Source organism: Culex pipiens, chromosome 3 (assembly GCF_016801865.2).
Source record: "Culex pipiens pallens isolate TS chromosome 3, TS_CPP_V2, whole genome shotgun sequence".
Classification (NCBI taxonomy): Eukaryota; Metazoa; Arthropoda; class Insecta; order Diptera; family Culicidae; genus Culex; species Culex pipiens.
This window is the reverse complement of record NC_068939.1, coordinates 88,344,132-88,370,216: the sequence shown is the minus strand read 5'-3', so window position 1 is coordinate 88,370,216 and position 26,085 is coordinate 88,344,132. Positions and strand designations below refer to the sequence as shown.

Genomic DNA, 26,085 nt, shown 5'->3' with positions numbered 1-26,085 from the left:
TAAAATAATAAATATTGAAATTATAATTGTTAACCACTTTGTAGTGTATTATATGTTTTGTTGAATTATCAATAATTGTAAAAACTTCTTTTAATGAAGTTCAGCCTGAACTTTATTAAAATACTAAAATTTCCCTATTGGAAGGCAAAAAAAAATCTTTATTGCACTTATTTGAATGATCCTAGTTTCGATGAATTAGAGGTTCAGGACGTGCTTCGTTTTGGAAGTATTTAAGCAAATTAGTTTTATAAAATCTCAATAAAATTAAAACAGATGAATCACAAAATCTTGACATTTTGATTAGGTCCTATAAACAAATGTTAACATTGAGTGCATCCCTTTCACACCTTATGTCAATGTTCATTTAAGCAAGCGAAATACACTCAATGTTTACATTTGCTTGTAAGACCTAATAAAAAAAAAAAACTAGAAATCAACTGCCGGAATTTCTTCAAAATTTCTCAAGATTAATGCAGTACTCCTTTTTTCAAATAAATAATTCGTGTCAGGGGGTTTTATTTTGTATCTAGAACTACTGATAACTTCTAAGATAGTTTCTGTTAATAATTTTGCTAAAAGGATACATTTTTACGTTTATTTTGAGCGGTTTTTAGAGTACCGTGAAATTGCCGTGAAATTTAAGAGTTTTGTAGTTGGCATGTCGCGTAATTTCGATTTTTTTGCCGTGAAAAATCAGTAGCCCTAGACATAAGGAATCGATGGACAAAGGTTCATCAAAGAAAAAAATAATAATATGAATTCAAATTACGAAAAAATGCACGATTTTCATTGACTATGGTGCAATATTTTCTTCAGCTGTGCAGTGACTGTGATCTCATTTTTGAATTTGAAGAGAACCATCAAAGTATTTAAGGTAAGTTGCAGTAAACCACCCAGCAAAATTTTTTTTAAAATAACTCGAATATTTTAAAACCTCTCAAAAATACATTTAAATCGAATCAAGAAAATCAATTTTGGTTGTCTTTTTCCTGGTTGTCTTTTTGAGGATCGTTGAGCTCAAATAGTATTACAAAAATACTTTAAAGTTGTAATGGGAAGTGTAATCCAATATGGTGGCGATGAGTTTTTAATGCTGTTTGGTAATGAAACAAGCAGTCTACCACTCAAATTTGACTTTGAACTTGAATTTGACTTTAAAAATAGTAAAATTAAAGAATAGAAAAAAATATATGCTTCGGATAATCGAGTCAAGACTGTAATTTACGATACACATAAAAAAATTGGAAATATTCATTCAAATGGTGACAGATTTTGTATCAGAAAAATGTGTAATATTAAATCAGTAACTGGTAAATTTGCATCAGTTTCTGGTATATTTTTGGATTCACATTTTTACACATTCTTTTTAGGTAAAATTACTCAATCAAGAGATAATATTCAACCATAAAAAATTTCAACCTTCCAAAATTCAACTTTTTTTTGCTTTGTAGGTTTATTTATAGCAAGACAAACAAACATTTTATTTTAAAACTCATTTTCCACTTTAAAATTAATTATCACAATGAAACCAATTTGAGTTTGCGCTCAATCAACTCTACTAGTTAAACCTACCCCGCTCCGATCGCTCCCAGATTGCTGGCAATCTTCCAAGAAAATCAATTTTCCCAAGAATCCAACTGTTTGTCATTCCACGCAATCAACGCAGTGCATTGCATTCATTTGCTTCTCTCAGAGCAGATTGCTTCTCCCCAGACTCTGCATTTTCCATGGCAGAAGTGTATCAATCTCCAATACTACTCAGAGACTTGCAAGCTTGCACTGTGAAAAATGTTCATGTTTTCAAATCGAGATTTTCTCATCAGTGATCTGGCTCATCATCAGCGACCATAATCGTTCTTGCAACCGACTCCAGACACCCTTCGCAGTGCGTCGACGTGACCATTAACTCATTCGCTGTTAATTAGAAATTAGTTTAGTAAACTTGTTCTTAGGTTCATCAGCGGAGGGGGGCCCGCAACTGTCACTCAACGTTGAATGTTTTAAATGGATGGAACGCACTGGAGGGGGGACAAATGGGTGGTCTTACACATGTTTTCCGACCAGAACATTGTGGTGAAAAGTGGTTGATTAGAAAAACATGCGTGTCTTGGCTAGTTTAGAAATGACTGCCATGCTCAATGAGAACACTGATAGATTGAGCTGGTTGACGGTTGGATGGGAAAGTTTAATTTTTGGAGGTTTCAACGTTCTTGACAGAGATGAATGGATCGTTAGTTGCGTTAATGAATGGAATCGTAGTGGAAATTGACGAAACGTTACTCAATTTTAGAATCGTTCAATAAAAAGATTCTCTGAAGAATATTGTTGAATTCTCATTGTGAATTTAATATTCAAAATGAACACTCTATGCTGCTGGTCATGAGTTCGATTCCATACCAGGTAGCCCCAACATCGTGGCCATCGACCCGGACCACCACGTTCCATTTGCAGATTGGCCAGGCGATAATTAAATTTGCAGCCCAACACCTTAATTAACAAATTGATTTTCGCCCTAACTCCGAACCCGCCTGTCTGCCCGCCCTTCAATTTCGGAAACAGCAGAAATGCTGGCAACACTTCCGACCTATCCATCCCAGTTTCGGTCAGTGGCGGAGGAAGAGCGTTTTGCGTTATCTCAAAAACAGAGGTGGAAACTACATTAAAAAGTGAAAATCGTCTTTTTTTGCGGCATCGTCAAACGTCCAGAGACCCTATAGCCAAGGCTGAGACACAATCGATGCGACGAGGTCATTTTTCAAGTCAAAAGTCAACGCGGCGACGCCACTGCGGTGTACCCTTAAAAAACAACGATAAATTAACAATAATAGAGGTGTCCCACGGGGAAGAGGGGCGACCGTCAGAGGGCATCGTTGATGGGAAAATGTCAAAATAAAGCACCTCGTCTCGTGAAAAACTGGCCCGGAGAGGTCATTTTTTAAAGATTAATACGTGCGAAGGGTGCTCAACTGGCGTGACAGTCTTCCCATCGGGGAACAAGTTGATGTGACGGGGTGGCAAAGTGCATATGAAAGAGTTTGTGGAATACATCATTCATAAAAGATTTTTGTGTTTAATAATTTGGACTTGTGCAACCTCATACTAATGATAACAAAATTACTTGACAAATTCCTATCAAACGACGTTACAACGGCTTGACGTCTCTTTTTCCAGTTTTGTTTTTGTTTTTGTTTTTGTTTTTGTTTTTGTTTTTGTTTTTGTTTTTGTTTTTGTTTTTGTTTTTGTTTTTGTTTTTGTTTTTGTTTTTGTTTTTGTTTTTGTTTTTGTTTTTGTTTTTGTTTTTGTTTTTGTTTTTGTTTTTGTTTTTGTTTTTGTTTTTGTTTTTGTTTTTGTTTTTGTTTTTGTTTTTGTTTTTGTTTTTGTTTTTGTTTTTGTTTTTGTTTTTGTTTTTGTTTTTGTTTTTGTTTTTGTTTTTGTTTTTGTTTTTGTTTTTGTTTTTGTTTTTGTTTTTGTTTTTGTTTTTGTTTTTGTTTTTGTTTTTGTTTTTGTTTTTGTTTTTGTTTTTGTTTTTGTTTTTGTTTTTGTTTTTGTTTTTGTTTTTGTTTTTGTTTTTGTTTTTGTTTTTGTTTTGTTTTTGTTTTTGTTTTTGTTTTTGTTTTTGTTTTTGTTTTTGTTTTTGTTTTTGTTTTTGTTTTTGTTTTTGTTTTTGTTTTTGTTTTTGTTTTTGTTTTTGTTTTTGTTTTGTTTTTGTTTTTGTTTTTGTTTTTGTTTTTGTTTTTGTTTTTGTTTTTGTTTTTGTTTTTGTTTTTGTTTTTGTTTTTGTTTTTGTTTTTGTTTTTGTTTTTGTTTTTGTTTTTGTTTTTGTTTTTGTTTTTGTTTTTGTTTTTGTTTTTGTTTTTGTTTTTGTTTTTGTTTTTGTTTTTGTTTTTGTTTTTGTTTTTGTTTTTGTTTTTGTTTTTGTTTTTGTTTTTGTTTTTGTTTTTGTTTTTGTTTTTGTTTTTGTTTTTGTTTTTGTTTTTGTTTTTGTTTTTGTTTTTGTTTTTGTTTTTGTTTTTGTTTTTGTTTTTGTTTTTGTTTTTGTTTTTGTTTTTGTTTTTGTTTTTGTTTTTGTTTTTGTTTTTGTTTTTGTTTTTGTTTTTGTTTTTGTTTTTGTTTTTGTTTTTGTTTTTGTTTTTGTTTTTGTTTTTGTTTTTGTTTTTGTTTTTGTTTTTGTTTTTGTTTTTGTTTTTGTTTTTGTTTTTGTTTTTGTTTTTGTTTTTGTTTTTGTTTTTGTTTTTGTTTTTGTTTTTGTTTTTTGTTTTTGTTTTTGTTTTTGTTTTTGTTTTTGTTTTTGTTTTTGTTTTTGTTTTTGTTTTTGTTTTTGTTTTTGTTTTTGTTTTTGTTTTTGTTTTTGTTTTTGTTTTTGTTTTTGTTTTTGTTTTTGTTTTTGTTTTTGTTTTTGTTTTTGTTTTTGTTTTTGTTTTTGTTTTTGTTTTTGTTTTTGTTTTTGTTTTTGTTTTTGTTTTTGTTTTTGTTTTTGTTTTTGTTTTTGTTTTTGTTTTTGTTTTTGTTTTTGTTTTTGTTTTTGTTTTTGTTTTTGTTTTTGTTTTTGTTTTTGTTTTTGTTTTTGTTTTTGTTTTTGTTTTTGTTTTTGTTTTTGTTTTTGTTTTTGTTTTTGTTTTTGTTTTTGTTTTTGTTTTTGTTTTTGTTTTTGTTTTTGTTTTTGTTTTTGTTTTTGTTTTTGTTTTTGTTTTTGTTTTTGTTTTTGTTTTTGTTTTTGTTTTTGTTTTTGTTTTTGTTTTTGTTTTTGTTTTTGTTTTTGTTTTTGTTTTTGTTTTTGTTTTTGTTTTTGTTTTTTGTTTTGTTTTTGTTTTTGTTTTTGTTTTTGTTTTTGTTTTTGTTTTTGTTTTTGTTTTTGTTTTTGTTTTTGTTTTTGTTTTTGTTTTTGTTTTTGTTTTTGTTTTTGTTTTTGTTTTTGTTTTTGTTTTCAGGTGACATTGGGTCATACAAATTTCTACATTTTTTATGACTCAATCTCACCCCTGATGAAGATAGGCAGAAAACGTCGTCTATACAGCTAACAAATAATGTCGCTTTGAATATTTCAAAGCACCCAGAAGCAATCAAGTCCACAGTTTGTTACACTTATTATTCCATCTTAAATATCAACAACAACCACCTCCTCCCGCAATCCTAATAAACTGTCCCGACTTTCCCGGGATCTCCTCCCCCTTCAATTTGCATGCACCAAAGCCACCGCCAACGGGCGTTTGCTACAAAGTTGCATTCAACATCCCCAGCGATTCAACCTAGACGAGTCGTGTCCAGTGCTCTTCCCGACGAGACCGCTCGGGTGGGTCTCGCGGGTCTGTTTATTTAGTACCACGAAGTGGCCATTTTTTTCTGCTCCGTGCCTCATGCCCCATAGCCGAAGGTGTGACCAACAGACCCACGGTCCAGTTCAGTTCCCCGATTGTTTATGCACCTTTGTGGCCAATTGTTGTTTATTTCAGCGCCCTCCTGGCGGCGGTGGCAACACCGGAATGTTCTTCTTCCTCTATAGGTGATGTTGAGCAAATATCAACGAGTAAACAACGGGTTAACGAAATTACCTTCCCGAAGGGTCTTTCAAAATTTGAGTGGCTTGGACGTGGAGTCTTAGTTGGTGGTCAGATATCGTCTTAGGTTAAGCTGAGATATTCTTCAAAATATATTCAAGAACTTATCATCCACTCTGATTTTTGCTCCTCAAGATTTGCATTTTTATTCAGATCTCTAAAAGGACTGAATTCAACCATCAGCTCCATAAAACTGATCATAAATTCATTTTTCAACAAGCAATGAATTCTGGTTTTACCTTCGAAAGAACTTTGTAGAAAAGTGTCATAAAGAAACAAAAACTTTAATGCAAATAAGAACACCCCAAAAGCAAAACGACGAAGACGGTGAAGTGCATGTCACCGCATAATTTTGTTTAATTAGCAAAAACGGTTTGCGACGAAGACTTTCCCCCCTCTCGTTTGTTTGAGGTGCTTATTATGACACTTTGACGATGCACCACCGTGTGGTCACGACGAACCGCAAAGTGCTAGAAGGGGCCGATGCCGCTGGAGACCATAGCAGCTAATTATTGGTTCCAAGAATTCACGAGTGAGGAAGAGGTTATGGAAGAAATAAAACTAAATGACCTGAAAAAGGAGTAGTGAATGGCAAAAAATATTGCTAACTGGGTTTGAATTGATTTCAACTAAAGTTCTACAATGTTTCAACAGATTTTAGGGAACTTTCTTTACAAAAAAGCCACTGTAAAGCTTTTCAATGTTTAGGACGCACCCCTTCTCTTTAAATAGAACCAAAAAATAAGAGGAGAAAACCATTTTTAAGCATTTTTGGACATGCAATTTTAGTGTACATCACCGCTAGAATTGTATTTTCAAAATCATACACAGATAGAAATCCTGTAAGCAAATCCGATAACACTTTATTGTTGAATTCGAAAACATGTACATTAGGGTGTAATATCAAAATCGATTTTCCAGCACAGCATTTTTTCAGTTCCTTTTGGGGTCCTAAACAACTCCCCAAAGTTTGGGAATGATTAGTTTAGTCCTCACTTTGCGCAAAGCGATTCAATTTTCCATATAAATTTGTATGGGAAAAATCATTTTATTGAATTTTAACATTTCAAAAATCCACGTTTCACGCTATATCGAAACCGGATTCACATTCGGATGCTCTGGAAGGTGCTCTACAACTTTCCCCAAGAGAGTATGGTGCTAACTTGCTCCTGACAGAAGATACAGCGAAAATCAAAAATTGGATTTTTTCATATTTTGAATTTAGAGACCAAAATTTCTCAAAATTCATTAGATTATGATATGTTATGTAAGAGTAATGATATATATAGCAAGTTATTTTTCAAAAACCTTAAATTTCAATGAAAAGAGAAGAAAAATTAAGTAGAAAATGGAGGGGTGGGGGCGACATAAACTTTGAAAAATATTTGTAACGACCTGTAAATCTATTTATTTACGATCATTTAAAAAAAAAATGCAGGAAACTTTCATTTCATTTTATTAGGTTGCTTTAACAATTACATTGGTGCAGTTGTTATCCTGAGCTGAGATATGGACTACCTTTCAACAGCTGATTTGTTCAAAATGGGGAGAGAGTTTACTGGTACTAAGGAGAACGAATTAGACAGAGAAGGAAAAAAATTGCAAAAATAACCTTCGAAATAGCTAATAGATGTGGGATAGTTAGAGGAAAGGAGGCATTACTTAATCTAATATCACAGCTCAAGGGGACAACCGCTGCAGCAGGGGATTGACTGAGGTGGCGCACCCCATCCAGAACTTCGGTAGCACTCGCTGGAGCCAATCATCGATCAACTCCATCTTCGCCATCCTGTGGACGTCGTCAGTCGGGTGGAACGGATCCAGATTTAGCATCATCTTCAACAGCCGGTTCTGCTTGACTTGAAGTTTCTTCCGGTGGGAAGCGGCACAGTCGTACCACGCCGGGTAGCCGTACGTCATCGCCGGCTTGAACACCGTCTTGTAGAGTAGCAGCTTAGAGTTGATATCCAGGACCGCCGGTTGACGAGAGAATAGAGCATCTTGGTGATCTTACCGCATTTGATCGTGGCGTTCTGGATATGCTTGGCGAGAGTCAGCTTCTTGTCCAGGGCGGCCCCCAGGTAATTGACGTCCTCTGACCATGGCACATGGCTACCCCACACCGAAACCTCCCTGCGGGGAAGGTAGCGTGGGCTTCGCTTGCGTGTGAAGAAGATCGCTTGCGACTTCTCGGCATTTGTCTTCATCTTCCACTTCTTCTGGTAGCGTTCGATGGCGTTTTGGGCAGCTTGCAGCTTGGTCACGACGATGGCCGGATCGGAGTCCGACGCGAGGTACCCCGTGTCGTCGGCGAAGAGGAAATAGCTGACGCCATTGATCATCGCCAAGTCGGCCGTGAATAAGTTGTAGAGCGTGGGACTAAGGACGGCGCCTTGCGGGACGCCAAAAGGAACTTCGTGCCGGTCCGACACGTGTCCGTTTACCGCAACGTGGTACGATCGGTTTTGCAGGAACGAGCGGACAATCTTCAGGATGTACAGCGGAAAGTTGGCGAGGTACATCTTGTGTAGGATTGCTTCTTGCCACACCGAGTCGTATGCTTTCTCGACATCCAAGAGCACCATGCCGGCTGACTTGCGCCGCGCGAAGTTCGCGCGCACCTCCTTAACGAGCCGAACGAGTTGATGGTTGGTGGAGTGCCCTCGTCTAAACCCGAACTGGACGTCCGGAATGAACCGCGTGTTCTCCAAATGTTGTTCGATGCGCACCAGAATCACCCGCTCCAGGAGTTTGCTGAGGGTTGGAAGCAGGCTGATCGGCCGATAGTTCGAGGGGTTAGTGGCGTCCTTGTTTGGCTTCGGAATGCCTATCACCACCGCATGCTTCCACGCGGCTGGGAAGTATCCGAGTCGGACACAGGCGGAGAAGATCTTTGCAATGAAGATATGCGCCTTCCGGGGAAGCGCCACTTCTTTGGGTCGAACCAACCACGAATGGTTGTCCGCCAGCGGGGTCCGATCGATGAAATCGATGGAGTTGTACACCTCTGCGGCAGTCACTGGATCATCAGGCATTTGGTTGGTGTGAGCGCGAGCGAAGCTAGCCGCCAGTAGTTGGGCCTTCTCGGATGAGGAGGCGATGATATTTATTCCTTGGCGCAGCGGAGGGCTGTACTTGGTGCAGGAAACTTTCGACCTTTCGTACTTTTGAGTTTTTTTCATTCGACCTTTTGTCCATTCGAAATTTTGTCCAATCGACTTTATGTCTTCTGATCTTATGTCACACATTAAATTTAGGGTGATTCAAAAAACCGAAACTAAAAAATTGCAAAAAAATATTTTGTACTTGAGGACAGAAAAATGCTGTATTTTTTCCAAAAATATTTTTTTTTCTTAAAATCATATCTCCGGTATTACATTTTGCATCATGCTAAATCTAGTACAAAAGATGCCTTCTTTACTTTAATTTGAAAAAAAAAACGAAAATTAAAAAATAAACTCTAATTCTTGAATTGAACTGTAAGTAATTAAAAATCGAATTAAATATTATTATTTTTATTTTTCTTCTTTAAATTTTTCTAAAAATTCAAAAGCTCGGTAAACTTGCAAGTAGAAACTGTAAGAAACTGTTCCAATTTTGAGCGAGATAGGTTGAGGTTTAAGAGTCAAGAATGTTTAGGGAAAAGAAAACATAAAAACTTCGCCAAAAGGCTGCGTCAAATGTGTTGGATAGTAGTCAAGTGTAAAATTCTAAAGCAAAATTTTATGACAAACAACTTTGTCCAAGACCGCAAAATGATCCGAGTCAACCCTGACAAGTTATTAGCGATTTGAAGAAGACGTTTTTGTATGAAAAATTTTTTTGCTCCAGCTTTTACGATCTGTTGCTATCCTTAAACCTTGACCGATTTCGCTCAAATTGTTCACAGGTAGGCTTATTTTTGCCTAAGGAATCGAATCAGGGTGTATTCCTGAATTCGAGTTTTTTATTGTCACACTAATAATTACTTATCTTTAGATTTTTGTTGTGCTTCCAAAGTTGGAAAAATGTCATGGATTACTCAAACAAAACATGTTTTCAAATTCGTTGATTTTACGAATTCTTATCACAATTTTTTTATAAGTGTTCTAAACACCAAAATAAACAAATTGAAATTATTTGAATTATTTTTTTAAGTTATTAAAATAGTAGTAAAAAAGAACGATTCTTTTTCAGCACAAGTTCAGTCTCTACACAGAAAAAAAAAATCGGGTAAATTTACATCATTTATGATGTACCAAAAGTGCACGTCATTAATGATGCTAATTTACATCAAATTCATTGTAAATTTAAATGCCATCCGACGTAAACTTGCCGAACAAACTTCGCTTCCAAAACGTGTAATTTTCCGATAAAATCGATGTAATTTTACCGATCCCAAATTTTTTTTACCCCGTTGAATTTTGAATCTGATGTAAATTTCAAATGCTTCAGAAGCTCAACGTTGGTTGAAACGGTGAACTTTTGTTATCTTTTTAAGACACAAAAGTAAATCATTCCAAACTACTATGAGCTGATAGCAAGAAAATAAGTATCAGATTTAAAATTCAACGGAGCGATATGAAATAACACGAAACGTGCTGGCTCACTGAGAATGTAGATTGTGATTTTAGCTCTGCGGGATTTTAAAAGAAATAAATAACGTTGAGTGCTTACATTTATGAAAACAATGTTGGAATTAAGTTGATACGAAAGCCTTCAGCCGACACGTCCACCTGTTGCAGATGTGCGTACCCCATTTGGGCGAGGATGTCCATCATGATCTGTTTGCACTCCAGGTGGTCCAATGAAATGCTCCAATTACAGACTTGTGCGAAAGGCGGTCACGGATGACCAGCTGAAGCATGCAATCCCACGCCGGCTTTGCTTGATTCAGAACCTTGGACTTTTGTCAACATCAAACCGAGAGCTGCAACTAAAGACATTATTATTTCCGAAATTGTATTTAATTTAGTAAATACTACTATAATCACCTGTGGAACTAAAACCAACTGAGTAGTGTAGTCATTGCTGCAAGTATTTGAGGTCCCCGACAAATGGATCGGCGTCGTGGGCGAGCTGCTTGGGAAAAAGAACAAATTGTTGACTCAAGCAATGGAAAGAATTTAATTCAACTTAAAAGCAACGAGCATAACAGAGTGCAACACGTCGGATGACCTGACAATAGCAACTAAATGGCAGACCAAGTTACGGCGTCCAGCAGTAGATCGACACGACCTAGTCGTCTGATCTTAATCCAGATGATTCGTTGCGGTTTTTTGGAAGCTTCAGCGCTGTGCTGCGTGAAAAAAAAAACAATGTTTACAACAAACAGCATCTCCTTGGAGGATCTTACCGTTATCAATAACTCCAGCTTTTCCCTAGACCACAGCCTCGAGCAGCAGAGTTATCAGCCACGTACACATTGGCCGTTCGCCGGAACGCGACTATAGCCGGTTTCAGATGAAACGGATTGAATATAATACGTCCAGATGGCGACGGTTGACTGTTGAGGCAGGATTTATAGAACATTTGAGGGTACCAGCTGAGCCGCGGTGAAGCCTGGTGACAGCAACACCAAAACAGCCAGCCAGCCGATTCTGACTCCAGAATGTTTTTGCCCACGCTGATTTGGAACTCCCTCACAGATACCACTGCTGATAAGATGCGGCTTGAGGCTTAGATTCCTCTTACCGACGGTTACAACGTTATCACATTTGTCCGGATTTGCTCCTTCATTACTCGGATTTTCAGACACAAACAACAATCACACAAAAACTACCGTGAAGCGCGACAGGAGAAGCAGAAGAATAATAATTCGACGGTTGCAAAACTACTTGTACTGACAAAAATTAAACATCAGGAAAAATCAAAAAGAAACCCGACACCCACGTAAACAAAAAAAATGCAATCGCAGCAGGCGGGTGGGTGGTAGGCGGCCAACTGAAAAGTGCTCTGGCAAAATCAAAACAAATCATTCCTACACGTTGCAAGGGAATTAGAAAAATCCGTGCACGGTTATAGAAAAGTACTTATTTTTTACTTATAATTGTAGGTTTAAACCATGTAAACACTGAATGAATTACCGTATCTATCATAAGCGTGTAAATGTGAGGATTTTTCCCGAAAATTTGTTGTGACTTAGTATGCTTTTCTAGTGAGTGATGCTTATTCCGTTTTTTTTTTTTGCATCGGTTTGACCGGCGCCGACGGAACGGTCACGTTAGGAACGGAGAAGTTGACCACCTTGTACATGTATCACCACTTGGCGTAGCTGAGGAACACAAACAGCAAACGCGATCGAGTAGAACTTAAGCAGAACAAAGTCGTCCACCTTGACCAGTGGTTTTGTCATCAGGCCCTGAAAGCGTTTGCTCTTGGCGAAAATTGATTCGACCTCCTTCGCCATCCGGATCATCATGAACTCCATGAAAAAGGTTGCTGTGGAACCCGTGCTGAACAAACCGAGAAGAGCAGCGCCGATTCCGTTTCTGAAGACGCAGTTAATATGGAACCGGCAAAACTAGCAGTTCCGGTTGTTCCAGCGAACGGAACGGAAGGCACCACCAAAATACTGCGACCGATGGGGATGCTTTTCAGGATGAATTTGCCACTACGACGGAAGTCCTTGCAGCCGCTCCAGAGGTCAAGGTTGCTGACTAGAAAGCTCCTACTGTAAGCTTGATAAACTGCAGCTGTGGATAACAAAATAGGATATTTCGTAAGTTACAATCTAATAGAAATTTACGTACCCACAGGTGTACTGCTGTAATTCAACCGTAATACCTTACCACAATCTGCCAAACCGAGACGCAGCCAGATAACTGAACCCGATTGCATAGGAAAGAACCGCTTCCAGGATAAATGTTCAGGTTTGGACGCGTCCGCACGGATGTCAACAAACCTTGTGGATTGATAGTGATAAAACTTGTTGAGTCTCCTGCTGATGCAAACTTCCGCTGTTCTTCTGCTCCTCAATCCGCAACGTTTGTTTACATCCTCTGGACCGATCGTCTCCGAATCAGATTGTCATGTTTTATTTACAGCAGAATCTGTGAAATACTTTATTACTTCCAGCTAAAATTGCTTTGTTTTGATTTTGTCAGCCAGTTTTTTCCAGCTTTTGAAACCCCGATTCTTTTTGCAATCGATTATTGTTTGTACCTGTACGAACAACACAAACACTATCACTAGCATCCTTAATCATCAAAACTGAACAATTTATCTACAAAACACTTCCGCACCATTCCACTCAATCGTTGATTATGTTGATCTGTCATTGACAGCAACAACCAATGTTTCAATTGAAAGTTATGTGCCTGAAACTTTTACATTGAGCATTTTTTACATTGAATAATCATTTACATGTTTTTCAAATTTCAAAAGTTGTCATTTGGCAACAGATTAATAGTCATTTACATGACAAACATGAATTACGTTTAATTTCAGTTTACATGAACCCTCTTTAAGTGTGATTTAACGCTTTATATCAGTTTTCAATTTTAAATTGAGCTTACTTACGTTGAAAGCATCGATTCAGTGCCGTGTAATTTTACACTTTTTTTCTGTGTACATCGTTGGCGAAGAATTCCAAAAAATATAAAATAAATGTTTCTTTTTTCCTATAAGTGCGAAGGGTTACCCTCAAGTCGTCTCATTCTCTGATTATCTGCTCTAATGTGTACGCAAAAGAAGGCTGACACCGCTCATCCCATTTTTCTTCAGCCCAATCGGCAACCCTCCAGGAAGTTATGAAAGCTTACACTGTGCCGCCGCCACCATCATCACACCACACCAATAACAGTAATTATCTTTTTATTCTATTAAATCTAGATTCCACGCCCGGGTAGACCACTAAGTGACCGCGCCAAGGTTTCCGTGCGACGATGTTCCTCCCATTAGGGGCCATGATCTTCACCCCGTCTTTTTGCCAGCACGAATGATTATTTTATCAGAAAATTATAAACATTCTTTCAAAGTGGTTTGAGAAAAAGCGGCGTTACTTAAGCGGAGAGAACTCGTTACGCGCAAAGATCAACCTCCAGTCTGGGGAGAGATTCCCCGAAGCAAGATTGATTGTATCGACCCCGGCGCGTTGGGACCGTCTAGTTGCGGCAATGTCTAAGTCATGACCGACAAAACCCATGTTACACGATCTTCGACCAGCAGCTTCAGTTGGTTGTGGTTTGTTGTCAAATTTGTACAACATTTTATTTTTTCATCGTAGTCTTTTGAGCACATGTGACAAGTTAGCGCGACATCGACTATTCGAGGGAGGAGTTCGGCTCAAGTGTTGAACAGCAAGTTCTACTAATGACTAGAACGCTGCTGGCCTAGCTTACGAAGGCAGAGTGTACTTCCAGTTTTGAAAAAAGAGAAGCGGGTGTCATAATCAGATATTAATCCTATACAGTTCATTAATTTACTTGTTCTTCTTCTGACACTTCTGAAAGCATCGTACAGTACGTAATAGGCTTGAGCAAGCTACAGGCTGCTTGTAGAACCAGAACCAGAACACACACTCACTCTTCGCTGGCAGAACACAACATTAGCAGCATTAGCTCAAGGAACAACTAAGCAGAGCTAAGAGCCAGTCGTGCCGATGATATGAATTAATTAAGAGCTGAATGTCATTAAAAAAGAGTGTTCTGAAGTTCTGGAGGGGAGAGCTAGGCGCTGAACTTGCTGAACCCGCGCGGTCAACGAACCGTTTGGAACTGTTTAGGACTGTTTAGAACTGATGGCAAGCTTTGGACAGCAGAATAGTGGGTTGTTGTCTTAGTTTACAATTCTAAACGGCAGTCTCAGCGTTTGCTTTTTTTGCCAGGGGTTTATGACCTTCCTCTTTGCTTCCCCTTTAAACACTCTTAAATTGAAGTGGAAGTGCGAATTGTATTGATGATTAATTTGTGAGAAAAAGTGATAATATGATAATTTAGAGCAGTTATCGAGTTTTGCCGGAGTACTGAACTCAATATATTTTCTTTTATCTAAGTTAGATATTACAAAAAGAAAACTCTGTAATTTTTATGAAAACAAACTTCATCAACAAATTCAAATGTTTTCCCAAATTCATCCCAGTTGCACTCCAAAAGCATCCAAGAGCATCATCATTTTGTTTTTCCAGCTAATTACACCATAAATCTGTCACAAGATTTGACACAAACCCCTTCATCGCTTTCGCTACATTCGTCGGCAGGGCGCTCAACGTGCCTTGTTTATGTGGCTCGACTTAACAAGTCGGTACAGAAGTGACAGCGAGTGTGCAGTGACTGTCACCTTGGTATGGTATGGCTGAGAAGCAAATCCCGCGCATTACTTTGGCTAAACATAACGAAATAGCTTACTTTGGGGATCGTAATGGGTGCTTTGCGAGCATAGATAAGCAAAAAAGACACGTTTTCCATTGAAAAACGAGATTTTTGATGGATTTATTTCGAATTAACATTTATTTTTTTAATGAATTCAGACCCCTCCTTTTCGAGGGGCAAAAAAATATTTTCAAAAAACTTTAAAATTGTAATGGAAACAGAAATCAAATCAACTGAAAACAATTTGAAAAGCATTTTCCTGTGTTGAAAATTAAGTTTCGATGTACAGCACCGCTTTTTTTCGGAACAAAATTGTTTTTTTTTTTCAAAACTTAGATTAATACTCAATTTTGAAAACAAAACTGGGCTGGTGTGAAATGCATTTAACAACACTTTAACATGATGCTCTGATTTTGAAAACAAACTATTTGTAATTCAATATTCAATTGAGCAATTTTCTAGCGTTCCGCTATTTTTTTACGCAATTTCTAATTTTGTATGTTTTGTTTTGGATGAAATCCATCGATTTTATATCCATAAAAGTCTCCATACAACCTTGATAGCTTTATATTAGGGTGACAAAAAAACTCTTTAGGTAAATATTAGTTACTGTGCTAATTTTGAGCCAAATCGGTTAAGGTTAAGGCTATTGATCGTTGAAGTTTGTATGGGAAAATTCATTAAAATGTAAGAAGAGAGGAAAAAAAAAAGAAAATTTGAAATTGCTTGCCATGGTTTCAAAATTTCAGTGCAAAAAGTGTTTTAAGACACATTGTACTGCTTCATTCATGCTAAAACTGATTATCAACGTAGGAAACGGCATTTTAATATGTTTCCAGTTGATTTAATTGAAATTTTGAAGTCTTTTGATTTTTTTGACCCCTCGATTTTTGGAGCCAATATTAAAGAAAGAGGCGAAATAAACTTTGAAAAATATTTGCAACGGCCTCATTATTTGAAAAAAAAACAACATGTTTCGAATAGATTGTTTTTTTTTTTCAAAAATCATTTATTAATAACGTTTTGAAAAAAATAGCTGAGAAAATTCTTTGCAATTTTATGTTTTGACATTGTCAATACCACCTTTGGTTACATAGATACGACCTTTCGAAGAATGAAAATTGGGAAAATATTGTATTTCTAAGTGAAACCCGATTCGCTTTCTTTATTCAATCGACGATATCTTGGTAACTAGATTGGTGTTAGATTAGATTAGATTGGATTAGATGAGATTAGATTAGATCGACGATATCTTGGTAACTATCGATCCGATAATAGTATCATGAAATTAAACCTTTGTGAAATTTCCTTATCCATTTGAAGTTATTTTTTCGCAATTTTAGAAATTAAGCCCTTCTTGGACAGCTTTATAGTTTGTATGAAGACTTGTATGGAAAATACAATTATGCAAAATGCCTTATTTGAACATAAGGAATGGATGAACAAAATTTCATCAAAATAATTAAAATGCAAATAAAAGTCAATAGGCGAATACGTAGAGAATTGCTCAATTTTCAAATCAAGGTCAATATTTAAAACGGACCTAAATACAGATTTTACATTTTTCCAATTGTTGACATGATTTTTAGATTACATTATTATTCAGGAAATTTTACGATTTTTTATTTTATTTTGAAAAAAAAAATCTTATCTTCATGAGAGCCATATTTTTGGAAGTGGTCTAGCCAGGGCAAGAATTCTACAATAACAAACAAAACTTTTAAATCAAAAATATTTTTTTATCTCCAAAATTGACATATTTTTTTATAAACTGTGTACATTATTTAAAATCCATAAAAGGATTTTTTTTCTTTAGGTAGGTTATTTTATGCAACTTTTGTTTATTTAAAAACTTTACTTGTCTTGTCATTTATCTTGATACTAACTTATAATATTTTCACTTGCGTTTGCGTAATATTAAGCCTTTTCAATGACCTTATTTTTTGTGAATTCTATGCTTTTAATAATTTTGCAGGCTCTTTAAATTTTGTGTCTGTTTTATTCAAGCAAAATATCTCAGGCCAAAGTTTCTTAAAAATTTAAAGAAATTTATTTGATTACTTCTTAAGATCAAAAGTTAGCTGAAAAATTGATTATTTTGGATTTTTTAGAATAAAGCTTGCCAAAAGGTGAGGTTGAGATTTAGAGGGTTTAGAAAAACAACACTGCACAATGAGTTTCGATCCTTTAGACCAGGGGTGCAATTTTTTGAATGGTGGGCCAAATCTGAAGCTCACATGAGCTTGCGGGCCAAATCTGCAAAAAATGTTTATTTATATAATGAAATCACGTTATTTCAATCAATAATAATTAAAAATACTTCTTTCAGTGAATTTTTTTTCGAGATCTCAGGTATTTCTTTGGACATTTTTGCCAATAAAAAAAAACAGAAAATGACAATTTTCCATCAGCATAGCATTATTATTCATAATCATCTCATTATGATTGTCTTGCCACAACAAAACATGAAATATTTTAGGCCGCTGCAAATATTTTTTTCAAATATAATTTGTTAAGGGTGAAATAAACTTTAAAAAAAAAACCATTTCATGGCGTAATTTTATTTTTTAAACAAGTGCAACTAATAAAAAATCGTTGCGAAAGTATTTTCCAACAATTATCCCTCAATTTCCACCAGGTTGTAGAGAATATTCCAACGCATCTTCAGACACTTGAATTACACTAAAATATTGTTTAGTTTTGGCTGTCGATGCGAAAAACCAAACGGCTAATATCCCATACCCCTTTGAAATAGCCGTTGCAAAGATTTGGTGACAAACACAAAAAAGCGTTTTTCTTGGAATAATTCATTTGGAATAATATCCAAATTTTTAATTATGGGCAGTATATTCAAATGTGAACGATCTATAAGGTATTTCCAAGCAGGTTTGATGAAAATACAAAATTAATTATTTCCACTTACATTAAAACGTATAATATTGTTTCAATGCAATTTTCTTAAATAAAATATTGATGTCACTAATTTATGTTTACAAAAAAAAAGATAAAAAAAAACAAACAGAAAAAGACAAACTATTGTAACAAAATGACTAGTTTGGTTGAAGTAAAATTGCTCATAAATTTCAAATGCAAAAAATAAAAAAGCTAATGCTTAAAAGTAGCAACCATATCACAAATCAAGTGAAATTTGTAAAACTTTTCAATGATCTCGTAAAACATTTCTGCGCAGACTCAAGCAAGGGGAAGCAACCGTCCTAATTCTCCTTATAGACTTTGGGGAAAAACCATTCGGACCTGTGTACATATTTTTGAAAAATTCAAGTGCTTCCTCTCAAGTTGAGCCTGCGCAGTCAATTTTGTAAATTTTTGTAAGCCAGTGTGCCTAACCAGCTTTCTTTACATCATCGGAAAGTTATTTAAAGAACGACTCTGATCAAGATTCTTGTGAGTTTGTAGTTTCATGATTTGGCAACTCTGTCATTTAGGATAAATATAAAAAAAACCTGAGCCGGGACTGTGGTGTAGGGGTAAGCGTGGTTGCCTCTCACTCAGTCGGCCTGGGTTTGATCCCAGAAGGTCCCGGTGGCAAATTTTGAGACGAGATTTGTCTGATCACGCCTTCCGTCGGACAGGGAAGTAAATGTTGGTCCCGGACTAACCTAGAGGTTAGGTCGTTAGCTCAGTCCAGGTGTAGGAGTCGTCTCCCTGGGTCCTGTCTCGCTGGTCCACCTGCCACTCACAATCCAAAATTTGTCAGTTTGAATCCCGGGGTGGATGGAAGCTAAGGTGTAAAAAGAGGTTTGCAATTGCCTCAACAATCAAGCCTTCGGACACCTAGTTTCGAGTAGAAATCTTGTAATCGAGAACGCCAAGGCACCCAAGCAGCAATTATTGTTGCCAAGCCTTATTTGCAACTAATTCAAAGCAACCCAAAATCGCTGTGGCAACATATTCGCAACACTTCTGTCGACAAAAAAAGCGCACGACAACAACGCGATTGGCAACAATAGCCAGATAGTTGTGAACGTGTTGCGGCAATGTTTCCTATGCCATGCTAATATTTGTAGGAGAATTTGATGGTGTTGCAACAATGTAGCAAATATGTTGCAAACATGTCACCATAATGGTGGAATTTTGGGTTGCTTCAAATCAAACGTGCAGCCTAAATGATTTCAAGCGCAACAAACTTCTAATTAATTTCTGAATAAAAATGTTTCCGCTTTGGTTTCGCAGCAAAACAAAAATGGATAAGTCTGAAAAAAAAAGCCGTCGTAATTTTCGTCAACAACAAACTAAATTGATTTTCTTAAATGTATAGAAGGTTTATTTTGTTGGCTATTTCAAGTTTACCGAGTAAAATTGCATTCTACTCGTGATTTTTTCATGCGCCCTTAATCTTTTGAAAAATTTCTATGTTTTCTGGAGCTATTTTAGTATCGAAATAAAAAAAAGTTGGCTAATATGTCTGAAAATTATCTGCATTACAATGCAAGTCACACAGAATGTCAATTCTGTAGTAAAGTATTATGAAAAATTGGTTCAAATAACTGAAAATTGATTATTAAAGTATTTTTTCCTATATACCATCATGGCGCTTTGTACGCACAGGGGTGTATTCAGGAATCCTTAAAAAAATCAATGGTAAGAAATTTTTGTTTTAAGGCACACTTTTTTAAGTACCCGAACAAATGCTTCCAATAGATTGTTTTGTACTAGAGTGCCATCCACGTGTCGTGGCTATCTCTAAAACAAGATTTCTAATCAAAAACTTAAGTTTACTGACTGCCTCCAAAAAGCTTCCAATATTGTCAATTTCTATCTTAGAAATGTGCCGTAGATATTGTCGACAGGAATTTCAAGCACTTTTAGTGCAATATAACCGATTTGAAGAAGAACAACAATAGAAGCAACACTCAGTATATGGGTCATTTCGCCTCAACTGTACACAAAAAAGTACAAATTCGAAACCGACTTTTTCTGATCAAGTTAAAATTTGGTTTTGCTGTTGATACTGTCAAAACATGTAAGAATCCCGATTTTGGTCCAAATTTGACCACCCCTTCTTTTTTGGCACCGCCCCAAAGTTTTGCGATTTTCGTCAATTTTCTCAATATCCATGCGATTCAATTTTGAATCTTCACCATCGTGTTCCCCAGACGATTTTACATAAGAATCTATTTTTTCGAATATTGGGCTGATTGAAATCTCTTGAGATAACGATTGTTTAAGCTTGCATTTGTAGAATTTACCTACCACGCGATGCATTTTGAGTGAAAATGTGGTGTCAGGTAAACATGGGACGATGTGCTTGTTCGTGTAAGAAATTTTTATATTTGATTGCCATTGAAAATCAATCACCTACCTACATTAAAAAAAAGTCTAAACAGTCATTAGTATTTTACTACAAATATACTAATTCCGTTTTTGAGAAAAGGTTATATTTACTTTGATTTGTTTGTTTTATTTCAAAACTAGATACAAACATATTGTAAAATCGCATGCAAAAACTTGTACATTAGGTACAAAAAAAATAATTCAGAAAAAACTAATTTGCAACTTCATTTGTCATTGTTTAGTTTTGATTTTAGGCTGGTACTGGTCGGCCCGAATAATCAAGGGGGCAAAAAAATAGTTTCAAAAAGTTCAATTTTTCAATGGAAATTTAAGTGTTTCCCCTGCGTTGAGAATCATGTTTAGCATGTTTGGGTTAGTTCAACAATCTTTCGAAGTTTGTCACCAAAAATGAGCAAAAGTTACTACAGTAAAGTTAGCTTAGAAATGATTATACATAAAGTGATACAAGCAAAATCGCTGGCAATAGCAGTGCCTGTTTATATAGTCCTGTTAATAAAAAAATCAATTCAATTCTGTTTTATTTGTGAATAATCAAGTTACAATGAGTTCATTTAGGTATATAACAGAGTTTTGGTGTTCCTATCATCTTTGCGTTATATCGAATTTCAATCTAAAACATCAATACTTATAACTATGGAAGCCGCATAAAAAAAATCCGAAAATCTTGAGACAAAAATACTACCGTGATTTCTTCAATATTTTGCAAACATCATTCATTCAAAGTTTTCCCTTAGAGGTGCATATTACCCACTCTCCCCCTACTTCATTCTAGGCTTTAGTAATAATATTCTGTTTTCTGTGAGAATGAGATTTTTTTTTCTATAGAGTAATCTACGTGCGTATGTATTGCGTGTACGTACACGAAAATAAAGTGAGGTTAAATTTTGTCAGCCAGCAAAATCAAATGGTGCGCTAGTGTGCGTACGCGAAACGTCATAAAGCTCTATTCCCTTCCGTTTCCACCGTTAAACCTAATTCAGAATGAAGGACAAAAACTATTTAATTGAATAAATGTGATAAGATTTATAAAACATTCACCCTTAGTACGTCCCTGCTTACTTCTCTCTGAACAAATTGCCAACCTTCACTTCTGTTGCAACAACGTTTCTGGTATGTAGCAACAATGTTGATGTTAAATTTCCAACACCCCAATTTGTGTAACGTTGTCGTAACTTAATGGTAACATAAAATTTGCAAACATTAATCTGTCTTACGAACTGTCAAACGAAAAAATAAAAGATCTCATTTTATTTCAGCGGTGAGATCGTAGACAATATTTAACGAGTCCGTGGAAGGGACTTTACTTAGAATGTGTGTTTAAAGAATCGTAGAATCAAACTTCTGTATGGCGGATGTTTCATGGTGGGTGGTTCTCCTCCCCCTTGTGAAAAGCAAGGGGTGCAAAGCGCCGCGGAGTGGGTACTGTCAGCCCTGCCCTAGGATAGTTTCTGCTGTCCCGTACCTCACGGAGGATGTTGACTTGGGTGGTGGTCACGTACTGGGGCTCCGGCCGGAACCGTGAAAGCGTCTCGCTGAGAAATCCGATGGGCAAGGCTGTCCACCGGCGGGAAGCTCAGTGGCTCCGGGTAGGCGGCTCGGAACTCCCAAGTACCCTTGTGGTGTGTGTGTGTTTTCTTCGGAGGTCGTCCTGAAAATCACACAGACTAGTTTTGACTGATTCTCGTCGTCATAATCAGCATAATCATTTCAACTGCATAAAATTGCTTTTTTCCACTAAAGATATATGTTTACGTCATGGCAAACGATGTTTACAATCAGCTTTAGCTAGGTAACTTTGCTGCAACTAATTCGCAACATTTGCCGAAGTTAGTTTTCTGTTGTTTCAACATTGGTACAATAATGTCACCTAAACGTTGCATCAATATACAAAATCAGATTGTTGCCACAGCATATAACGGTAACTTTTTCATAAAGAACTATGTTTCGATGTAACATTTTCGCGAATTGCAACATTGTTGCTCCCTTGTTGTAACTTAATTGGACTTAGACGTTTTCAACATGTTGCGCGATGCTGCTTGGGCAATGCTGTAGAGCGAATAATTTGATTTTTTGATCAAAAAACCTAACTTGTCTTAAATTTTCCTCTATGACCAATCTTATGCCCACTATACAGGAGCACCCAACGAAAACGCAACCGCCTCGGCCATTCCAAAAACTTTAAAACTAACGAAGAAATTTCACTTTCAAAATATTTGTATTTTCACTCTCTCGACAAGCTGTTTATTGCACCACCAGCGTTTGTTCGCTAGGGCCTCTCCCTACAAAGCGCAAGGTGGCCACTTTGGGGGCCCTTCGGCACATATATTTGGGGGGGGCCGAAATTTGTAAAAACAACAAACCCTAACCTCACTCCAATCAGCTCGCGCGGAGAGGCGACCGGTTGTTTGGGCACCTCGCGAAGGGCAAACAAGTGGTGGTCGTATGTAGGAAGGTTGGTAGTGTCGAAAACAAAATTGTAAACATAAAACAGTTGATTTTGGCCCTCTCGTTTTTTTGGGGTTGGGAAATCGGAAATCTGGGTGCGGTCTAGCGGTAGTACGGCATAATTAAAACTTGTTTAAACTGCCACCTGTTTTTGGCGTCATCCCGTCGATGTGACGGGTGAGATTGATTGACAGTGTGACAGTGACATTGTGACGGGGACGGATCATGTGGTACAGCAAGAATTTGGTTGACAGGTGTAAAACCGTGGTTTGCGAAGGAAAGTGACAATGCAAATAATCAGGTTGACAGAAGTGTCAAATTTGGTGAATTTCCAAATTTGACACCTCTGATTCTATGTGAAGTATAGTATTGCGCATTTCTCACTAACTTGGACTTCGCACTAAATTATTGCTATCGATCGCACTATTGCGCCTTGTCAAACTGGCTTGGGAAATTTTAATTTTCTCAAAAAGTGATCAAAGCGAGCCGATGTTGCTAACCTGTCAATCGCAATTTTAAAGTGCGAATGACCAGTTTGGTGGAAACTGCGACTGGAAATGTAAATAAACAACTGCTGGTTGCCTAGTTTTTTGAAATTTTGTTGTCACAAGTGCGAGAGAAAAGTGCGGGCCAAATCCAAGTTACAGTGCAAGGATCAATAGAACCCTGGTAATTTGATTCTTCAAATAAAATTCTTGTTCTTCATATAATATGATTCAGAAATTAAATCCGAACAAACGTACAAGAAGCCATCCGGGGGCAGCTACATCTGTCAATCTGTCAGAAAGGCCATCTCCCATCAGCAATTTCCATTACCGCTGCAGAAGTAACTGTACGTGTCACATCGGGCCAGCCTCCACAATTCATCATCCAGGCCAGGGGCCAGCAAATCAGGAAGCGATACCGGCTTATGATTGGCTTGCATTGTACGCTGGCCAAGCCGCACGCCGGACCCTCAAGAATCCCATTAGAACAATACTGACAGATTACCACTAGCGCCCCCTTCGGAACCTCTAGCATCCCAAGACGCAAACCGCCGCCGCGTATGAAATATTAATACCCAAGATGAGCACTACGATGGTAAGGTCCAAGAGATGCGACGCCGCTGCGATCCACAGGTCAAGATAAGGTGGGTATTAAAACAAACCGCGGCAGCATCTTGTCGCCATCCGTTCGTCGCCGTTGTGACCTCTTGTGACAATCGCTTGTTGTTTGAGTTGTCAAGATCAGCGACCTTGGCTCAATACCGATTCTTCGATAATCAAGCTGACATCTTAGATATTGAGTCAAGCTACCACAACGGCAACGATCCGTTGCAGCCCAAGAACCGCTTCTTGGCTCGTCGTAATGTTTATTCATGTGGCACTCAGAACATGGACTTTTTTTTGCCATCTTGGCACCGTGGCCGGAGAACCCGGGGTGACATGCAATTTGTTTCGCGGGTGCGCAACCTGGGATGTTGAACGACTTGTTACCTTGCGTCGTGTGTCGCTCCCGACGGCTAACGTCTCCATGAAGATCTGGACCCGTCGATTGGGCTCGCTGCTTTTTGGGAGGCTGGCCGGCCAGCTGATGCGGTAAGAATGAAGCACAATGTCCCTTGGTACCGGTTGAAGATCTGCGCGGTGAATAAACCCATTTGACATTCCCGGAGGTTGCTCATGTGCGCGCGGTTATGAGCGGTGTAGAAATTGTTCCCGCTTCTTCTGGAAGCTCGATACAATTTATGCAAATTGGGCTCCGCGGGCGCATGACCGCTATTACATGGTCCAGTCGGCCAGGGGGGCGCGCGTCGTCATTTACGGGATCGTGAGTGCATTACGTGGGCACATTAGCATTAGAGAATAGAGCCCAAGTGGATGACCTGGATCAATGGGGTGCGAAAACTACTTAATTTGAATAACAACATTGTGGTATGCAGAAACGTTGCCGGGTGCAAACGCATCTACCGAATCGACGGAGGTCTATTTCGTTGTATTCACCATCCGCGAGCATCAGTTAGCCTCAGGATCTTAGCTGAGTACTTCACAAATATGTTTGAATGATCTGGGTCATCAAAGAACTCCCTAGAGTTAAGACCGGTGGGTCTACCGCCGTAACAAGCAAGTGGTAGGTGATTTTTGACCCCGGATCATACCCGCGAAGCTTAAGTGAGTATGGTAGACTACTTTGCTAATGTGTTGGGGTGTTCTGGGTCACCCTAGCTCCCCTTGAAGTTAAGATCAGTTGGTCTACCGCTGTAACAAGCAAGAGGTAGGCGGTTTTTTACCCCGGATCATACCCGCATAGCTTCAGTGAGTATGGTAGACTACTTTACTAATGTGTTGGGGTTTTCTTGGTCATCCAAGATCTCCTTGAAGTTAAGACCGGTGGGTCTACCGCCGTAACAAGTAGGAAGTAGCCGGTTTTTGATCCCGGATCATGCCCACGAAGCTTCAGTGAGTATGGTAGACTACTTTGCTAATGTGTTGGAGTGTTCTGGGTCATCCTAGGACTCCCTGAAGTTAAGATCTATGAGTCTTCCGCCGTAACAAGCAAGAGGTAGGCGGTTTTTGACCCCGGATCATATCCGCATAGCTTCAGTGAGTATGAGAGACTACTTTACTTATGTGTTGGAATGTCCTAGGTCATCCAAGGACTCCCTGAAGTTGCGATCTATGGATTTACCACCGTAACAAGCAAGAGGTAGGCGGTTTTTGACCCCGGATCATACCCGCGAAGCTTCAGTGATTTTGATAGACTACTTTGCTAATGTGTTGGGGTGTTCTGGGACATCTAAGATCTCCTTGGAGTTAAAAGCGGTGGGTCTACCACCGTAACAAGCTAGAGTTGAGCGGTTTTTGACCCCGGATCATGCCCAGGAAGCTTCAGTGAAGATGGTCGACTACTTTGCTAATGTGTTGGGGTATTCTGGGTCATCCAAGATCTCCTTAGAGTTAAGACCGGTGGGTCTACCGCCTAAACAAGCAAGTGGTAGGTGGTTTTTGACTCCGGATCATACCCGCGAAGCTTCAGTGAGTGTGGTAGACTATTTTGCTAATGTTTTGGGGTGTTCTGGGTCACCGAAAATCTCCTTAGAGTTAAGACCGGTGGGTCTACCGTCGTAATAAGCAAGAGGTAGGTGGTTTTTGATCCCGGATCATACCCGCGAAGCTTCTGTGAGTATGGTAGACTACTTTGCTAATGTGTTGTGATGTTCTGGGTCATCCAAGAACTTCTGGAGTTAAGACCGGTGGGTCTACCGTCGTAATAAGCAAGAGGTAGGCGGTTTTTGACTGCGGATTATACTCGCGAAGCTTCAGTGAGTATAGTGGACTTCTTTGCTAATGTGTTGGGGTGTACTGGGTCATCCAAGAACTCCTTGGAGTTAAGACCGGCGGCTCTACCGCCGTAACAAGCAAGAGGTAGGCGGTTTTTGACCCCGAATCCTTCCGCAAAGCTTCAGTGAGTATGGTAGACTACTTTGCTAATGTTTTGGA

General features: G+C 37.8%; 1 protein-coding gene and 1 long non-coding RNA gene across 5 annotated transcripts in view; both read right to left on the bottom strand.

The window, feature by feature from the left end:
• Nucleotides 1–26,085, bottom strand: part of LOC120429807 (uncharacterized) — a 767,258-nt gene that overhangs the window by 449,685 nt on the left and 291,488 nt on the right. The window lies entirely within an intron of this gene.
• Nucleotides 9,912–13,093, bottom strand: LOC120414634 (uncharacterized). Of its 3 annotated transcripts, XR_008212598.1 has the most exons (4): nucleotides 12,699–13,093; nucleotides 10,891–12,586; nucleotides 10,739–10,833; nucleotides 9,912–10,613 (listed from the first exon to the last, which is right to left on the bottom strand). It is a non-coding gene; the product is annotated as an uncharacterized LOC120414634 (long non-coding RNA). The 3 variants fall into 3 exon arrangements; XR_005605105.2 differs by having other exon boundaries at nucleotides 9,919–10,613; nucleotides 10,891–13,093; XR_008212597.1 differs by having other exon boundaries at nucleotides 9,919–10,613; nucleotides 10,739–10,828; nucleotides 10,891–13,093.